Genomic DNA, 7165 nt, shown 5'->3' on the forward strand with positions numbered 1-7165 from the left:
ATATATGTACATATAATGTTTCCGGTTAAATTTTACTACTGTCAAACATGATACAACTATAATACAAAAGAATAAGGTTTAAACTTTAAATAAAAAATAGACAGGAATTTTTATTTTATTTTCTAACGCTATCCTAATGTTAAACAATGACGTGAATGTTTGTCACGTTTTATTTACCTAGGTACAGTACACATGTCCCCAAATTCTGCGGTCTGTCCCTAAGTTATAAAAATAAATAAGTGATTAAAATATTATTTCCAGCACACATATATACATTATTTACAATATTCTTAACCTATATAGTCATAATAATAATTAAAAATTAATAAAAAAAATACAAATTTAAAAAGGTTAGTCCCTGTGGCAGTGTACCTTTAACGCTGGAAGCATTACCTCGCTGTATTGCGATACTTATTCGTACAGCGAGGAAAGCAGCAGCTCTGGGGTCATCGGTACTATCTACCAGGCGCCAACTTAAATCTTTAATTAGCGCCTGGGCACCAGAACCCCACGGTCAAGAGTCCCTACTCAAAACAAGTGATTTAAATAAAAAATAGATCTCAAAATGTAGTATAAATAAAGTAGATCACCATAGATAAAGATTCAATATCACAGTTCCTACTATTTTTGAAGTTAAAAAGAACGTAAGAGGAGCAAACACAACTCAGACATGCGGGCAACTAAGTAGCTATTACTTCTCAAACTGTCGCAATTCATAGTTTGAATCTAGTTCAAGTGTAAAACTTTATCTCAGTTCGTCAATATATTGGCTGAGAATCTTTCTATCGGTCTGTGATGTGCATATTGTTCTTGTTGGCCAAAGTTTTGATATTACGCTTTTTCGTTCGTTCATGTTCGTAAGGAGCGCCGCTGATAATGCGAACAGAAATACAGCCACGCCCTATATTGATTTAAAATTTATTAAATCACTTTGGTAAGTATGAACAGTTACGATTTTTTGATGGACACTCTCAATGCCAGAGGGCTCGCAAGTGCGTTGCCGGGAATACGTACACAGAATACAATTACAACAACGATTTTAATATGTTACATAATTTTTTTATTATTTTTTTATTTTTTATATAATAGGGGGGCAAACGAGCTTGCGGGACGACCAAAAAGGGCAGTCTTCGCAGCCCATAGACACCCATTTTTAGTGGGTGCGTTGCCGGCCTTTGAGGGAGGTATACTCGCTTTTTAAACATTTGGAGGTCGTATCTCTGAGGGAAGACCCCCACCGGGAGTCGATTCCACAGTTCGCTAGTTCGCAAAAGAAAATAAATAGTTATAAATAACCTCTTTCTACCTCACCACTAAGTAAAGTAACACAGTAACGTTTTATTAAAATTTATAAAAAATAAATTACGCGTCATGCATTGTTTACACATTCGAATCTGTGCCCGACACAAATCATAGATGTGACTAAAGCATGTGTGAATAGAAAAAAACCATAAGACTTATGTATGAGATATACTCTAATACTCTAACACACCACAGACCCTACCTAAAAGTATACTGTCATTACAGCCGTGAGAATAATTATAGGTCTACCAGGATCTGATGGCAAAAAGGGAAAAAAGAAATTGACGCTAGCAATACTGGGGAAATTGGAGTAAAACGTTTTGATACTTTTTTTCCCTTAAAGCGGCTGATTGTATGTGATACATGCAAATATACAAATTTATCCAATGATCAAGGATAATTTTTGAAAATTTTACTGTGGCGAATTTGGGGTTTGAAATTTAGATGAAAACTCCAATTATTCTGTTCATGAGTTTATTAATTAATTATAGGCTATTAGAACTTGAAAATGGTTCCAAATACTGCACATCCATAAAAAAGTCTTCATATGAAGAGGAAGACGCAGTATTTAAGATAAACCTATCCTCCTGCATCTCAATTAACTGATCTTGTTCTATGAACTGATTTTTAATTTTTATTAGATGTTCACAAGATTTTCGCCATTCATCGATCCCTACTTGAGAGTAAGCTTCTTAAATCTCTTCTCTGTTAAAAATTTTATGTTACTTGCAGGTATAGTAACGTTTTTACCCGCAAGTTTTTGTTTCATTATTCCCCAGATTAATTCTATGGGGTTTAACGTACAATGATATGGTGGGAGCCTCAAGACTTCGTGGCCGTGTGATTTAAAAATCTCATCTATCTGATATTTAGGTATTTTTCAATTCTAAATCAAAACCACCTTTCCTCTTTTTACCGGGCGTACTAAATAAGCCTCTGTTAGATCTGCCCTCGGCAACAATTCGTCTTATGGTAGTATTAGAAACCCCTGAAATAAACCAAAGTTTATATAATTACATAATATAATACACACGAAAATCCAATAAACCAAAGTATCAAGACGTATCATTCCTACTAACCAGTCAACACTTGCACATAGCTCAATATCGATGATTGTGCATGTTCTGCACCTTGTTGATCAAGTATTCTTTGATAAACATTGAAAACAATACTTCTTGCTTGCGATCGAAGAGGTTTCTTCGACATTTTCACCACTTTTTAAAGGAAATTTGAAGCCAAAACAAAAACAATTTCTCGAAATTTCAGTTGACAACTGAAATTTTTTTTTTGTTGCCATATGAAAATCGCTAATTTTTAATTTTTTTTTTGCCATCAGATTCTGGTAGACCTATAATTCTCACACCATTAACTAATTGTAGGCTGTAACGTATAAATTACCTACGTGGAAGTAGGAAAATAGTTTTATTTCCAACACACGTAAGTGAATTTGTTGTTCCATTTATTCTATATAGATCCATGTGTATTTAAACTTATTTTGATGTATTTTATTATGTGTGTTACAATATATCCCTGAGGTCGTAGGTTCGATCCTCGGCTGTGCACCAATGGACTTTCTTTGTATGTGCTCATTTAACATTGCTCAAACGGTGAAGGAAAACATCGTGAGGAAACCGGCTTGCGTTAGACCCAAAAAGTCGACGGCGTGCGTCAGGCACAGGAGGCTGATCTCCTACTTGCCTATTAGATTTACAAATGATCATGAAGCAGATACAGAAATCTGTGGCCCAAACCTAAAAAAAAGTTGTAGCGCCACTGATTTTTTTACGATATATAAGGTTATAAAAATCTTTAATTTAATAGCTGACTAGGATCGCAAGACACCTGTCAAGTTAAGTAAATAATGTATATGCCCGTTTATATATGTTAACGTTTATCTGAGCAAGCCTAGTGGTCGGAGACCGGTAGGTCGGGCTATGTGACGCTAGATCTACAGAGTTGAGGAGGAACTGCTGCAGCTAAAAGCCAGCAATTGGAGGGACAAGTCACTGGACAGGGAGCGCTGGAAGTTACTAATTTCGCAAGCTAAGATAGATACATTTTGGGACGCAGAGTAAGTGTTTTTTTTAAATATTTTTTTATAGAACAGGGGAAACGAGTGTGCGTGAGTGATATTTGTTAGTTTTTTTTTTAATTTAAAGTTTGGAGATTTGTCTCGCTTCCTTATCAAGATACTTTCAGTGAGATTTAAGTTTTTTTTTTTCAAATGATATTTTACTATTTTTATATATTGTGGTAATTTACATAAAACATAATGTTGAAACAGAAATAGTCGTGCATGTATATTCTCTTTGCTATTTTCCTTTTTGGTTTAGAATTCAACTCTAAAACTCTCATGAAAGAGTGCAGGTACATATATAAACTATAAATATTGCGCTCTTGTTGTAATTTTTATTTCGATACTAAAATATTTAATTCAAATTGTTTCATAATTTAACACTTCAAAGTAAATCGTACGTAATTATTTTTTACCATTTGAAAAAAATTAAGATAATAAGATACATGTATCACTAATTCCGCGTCATTAAATTTGAATTTGTAGGCATCCCTACTCATCGGCAAAGAAGACAGAGGGTGTAGGCCGAGAGAAAAAGCCGGCGTAAAAAAGTCTCGGTACTCTTTTAAAATAGCAAATCATCAAACAACACTTATTTTAAAACAAATATCGCAAATTAATTAGAAGCCTGTCTAGCACTAGTCCCAGGCCCTTTTATCAACTATGTAGATAATCGTTGACTTTATAGTAAGCCTTTTTACACAGATTTTCTTTAATACATTTCTTAAATTTATTGAAAGGCAGAGATAAAAGAGCCTCTGAGGTTTTATTAAAGAAGAGTATCCCTTTCCCCAAAAAAGAATTACTAACTTTAGATAGTCTAGTACGGGGAAATTGCAGCCTGCGTTTGTTCCGAGTATTAACATTGTGCGTATGTTCTATTCTAGTAAACTTATCACTATTTTTGTATACATACATAATATTTTCAAAAATATATTGCGAGGGAAAGGTAAGTATATAAATATCAAAGAAATTGGGATGCCACCTTTCCTTAACATGACATCGAGGACATGCGTGGTAATAAAATAAATACTGTTGTTTTTATTGACTCTAAAATTTATTACTCAAGCCTGGCTATGTTAAACATGTATACTCTTATGATTTATTTATAAGGATGAGCAGAATTAATTATGAAGGAGAAAAAGATCTTTAAGAATAGCGAAATTGGCACTACATTTTAGGTCTGGGCCTCAGATTTCTGTATCTGTTTCATGATCATTTGTCAATCTAATAAGCAAGTGGGTCATCAGACTCCTGTGCCTGACACACGCCGTCGACTTTTCGAGCCTAAGTGAAGCCGGTTTCCTCACGTTGTTTTCCTTTACCGTTGAGCGAATGTTAAATGTGCACATGGAAAAATCTCCATTGGTGCACAGGCGGGGATCGAACCTACGACCTCCAAGTTGCAAGTCGCACGCTGAAGCCAAGGACAGTGCTCTTCTATCTAAGTATATTATTAGATAAATATCTCGTAATTGTTGCCTAAACTCTATCGTTCTGTCAAAAATCAATTAGATATGGCAACTGGGATAGGCTCACAGTCAGAATTCTTTTATTAAGCGAAAAAGGAGGTTATCAGTTTGTATGTTTGATATCTATTTAGGCTCCACGTACGTGTGCTAAATTTCGTAAGTATACGTATTTTGTCCGCAAATTCGCAAACAACAAAATCCTTTTAAGATAACTCAGCTATGATGTTCCTATTTCATTCTGGTTTGAAACCGGATGCGATCAGGCTGGTTTTATAAGGGTACTCTGGGACCTAGGGAACATAGAACCTTAAGTATTCGGAGTATTATTGAGAGCGGTGTATGCCTAGTGGCGTTAGCCTACTATTATCATCACTTATGTCGTATGTTTGTGGCTGTGGATCAATGATTTTTTTCTTTTTATATACGTAATAAACAATTACTCCTACGGTGAAGGGCAAACATCGTGAAGAAACTGGCACGTCTTAGATCTAATAATCATCTATATGTCAGGCACAAACGGTTTGAGTTCAAAACTGAGAGTTGTAGCGCCACTGATTTTTTACATTCCAATTTAGAGTTCCATTAAAATTTGTATTTCCGATATACGCTGATTTCTGGACGGTATATCTATAATAATATCCTCTTTTGTGTTAAATGTTTAAGGAAAGGAATATTTAAATTCCCATTTAACTGAAACATAGAGACGGTTTTGAAGCCTTGGAGAGACAAGAAATAAAATCCGAAAGCATCAGTAAAACCGCGCCGGAGGATTTAGTAATAAATATAATAATAATAATCTGTTTATTCATTTTATTCTGTTTATAATTTAAGAAAGCCATTTGGTTATTTAATTACATACATTAAAACTTTGCTAAATAAGCCGAGGTGAGAGCTTATTATTTATGCTTGCCCTAGAAAAAAGGTTTCGTTGCAAACAATTTAGACTTTCAAACAATAGATGACGATTAGTTTGTAACCTACATTTTTACTTTTCATTTTTCTCTATTTCTACTTGTAACAACGTGGTACCGACGATTTCACACAGGTATTCAAATGCCAGGTTTGAACGCGTAGAGCCTAGTATTAATCACTATGTTCGGGCTTCACATGGCTGGAAATTTTATTATATATTTTAGAATATATAATATAAATGAGCAGTGTTGTCCTAATGGCTTCAGCGAGCGACTCTCATCTTTGATATCGTAGGTTCTATTTTCGGCTGTGCACCAATAGACTTTATGTCATTCATTGTATTGTCTTTTAACATTCGCTTGAACGAAAGAAAATATCGTGAGGAAACCGGCTTGCCTTGTCCTGTCTTGTCAGGCACAGGATACTACATACTTACCTATATTGACAAATGATCGTGTAACAGATTCAGAAATCTGAGGCTAAAAAGGCTGTAGCGCCATTGATTTATTTTATTTTTTATATACTGTGATAAACATAGCCTATGTAACTCACTGTAACTCTAATATTATCCGTTTCATTAGTTTCATCATAGGACGTCGAGGCAGACTAGAAAATTCCACCCGTATCACCTCGACGCCTGCCGTTCCACAACTGAGCGTTTTTGCCGGCACCACCACACTATGAACCACCCACTGAAGTATTTCCGAACTAATTCGGCTTACGGTAATTCAAGAAAAGAGCGTATCAATTCTTAAAAGGCCGGCAAAGCACTCGCGAGCACTCTGGCATTAAAAATGTCCATGGGAGGCGGTATCACTTAACATCAGGTGAGCCCCCTGTTCTATAAAAAAAACTTGACGTCGGTCTAGTACTTTTTGAGTTTAATTGTTACAAAAATATTAATTTATAAGGGAATCATCTCCTCCAACATTTAAAAATCGCTCTAAAATGAAGAGTATAAACTCTGTTATTAATCAGATTATTCCTTATTTTATAAAATTGGGAATAATCTATTCCGTGTTCTATAGAACAAACCCCTAAACGGGCAGGAGGCTCACTTGATGATAAGTGATACCGCCCCGGCTCCCATGGACACTCAACAGAGGGCTCGCGAGTGCGTTGCCAGCCTTTTAAGAAATGGTTAGCTATTTTCTTGAAGGACCCTAAGTTGCTTCGGAAATACTAGTCCATCTCTGATATATTTTTAGTTGTATTCTTCATTGCTGAAGTTGGGTTAAGTTGCCTTGCTAGTGATATCTCTCCACTTTGTTCGGTCCCTTAGCACAGCTATTATGGGGAGACCCGTGAGAATCGTGACTTGATCACACCATCAGGTAGTAATTACATGGAATATACATTTTATTAGGGTATATGACCCATTTAATAGGATGTTTCGTCTGATATT

At 35.3% G+C, this 7165-nt stretch overlaps 1 long non-coding RNA gene across 1 annotated transcript; it reads right to left on the reverse strand.

The window, feature by feature from the left end:
• Positions 1–1759: 1759 nt before the first annotated feature.
• On the reverse strand, positions 1760–2548 carry LOC125057193. The gene is made up of 2 exons (XR_007118179.1): positions 2382–2548; positions 1760–2290 (listed from the first exon to the last, which is right to left on the reverse strand). It is a non-coding gene; the product is annotated as an uncharacterized LOC125057193 (long non-coding RNA).
• Positions 2549–7165: the final 4617 nt, after the last annotated feature.

This window comes from Pieris napi, chromosome 2 (assembly GCF_905475465.1).
Source record: "Pieris napi chromosome 2, ilPieNapi1.2, whole genome shotgun sequence".
In the NCBI taxonomy this organism is placed as follows: domain Eukaryota; kingdom Metazoa; phylum Arthropoda; class Insecta; order Lepidoptera; family Pieridae; genus Pieris; species Pieris napi.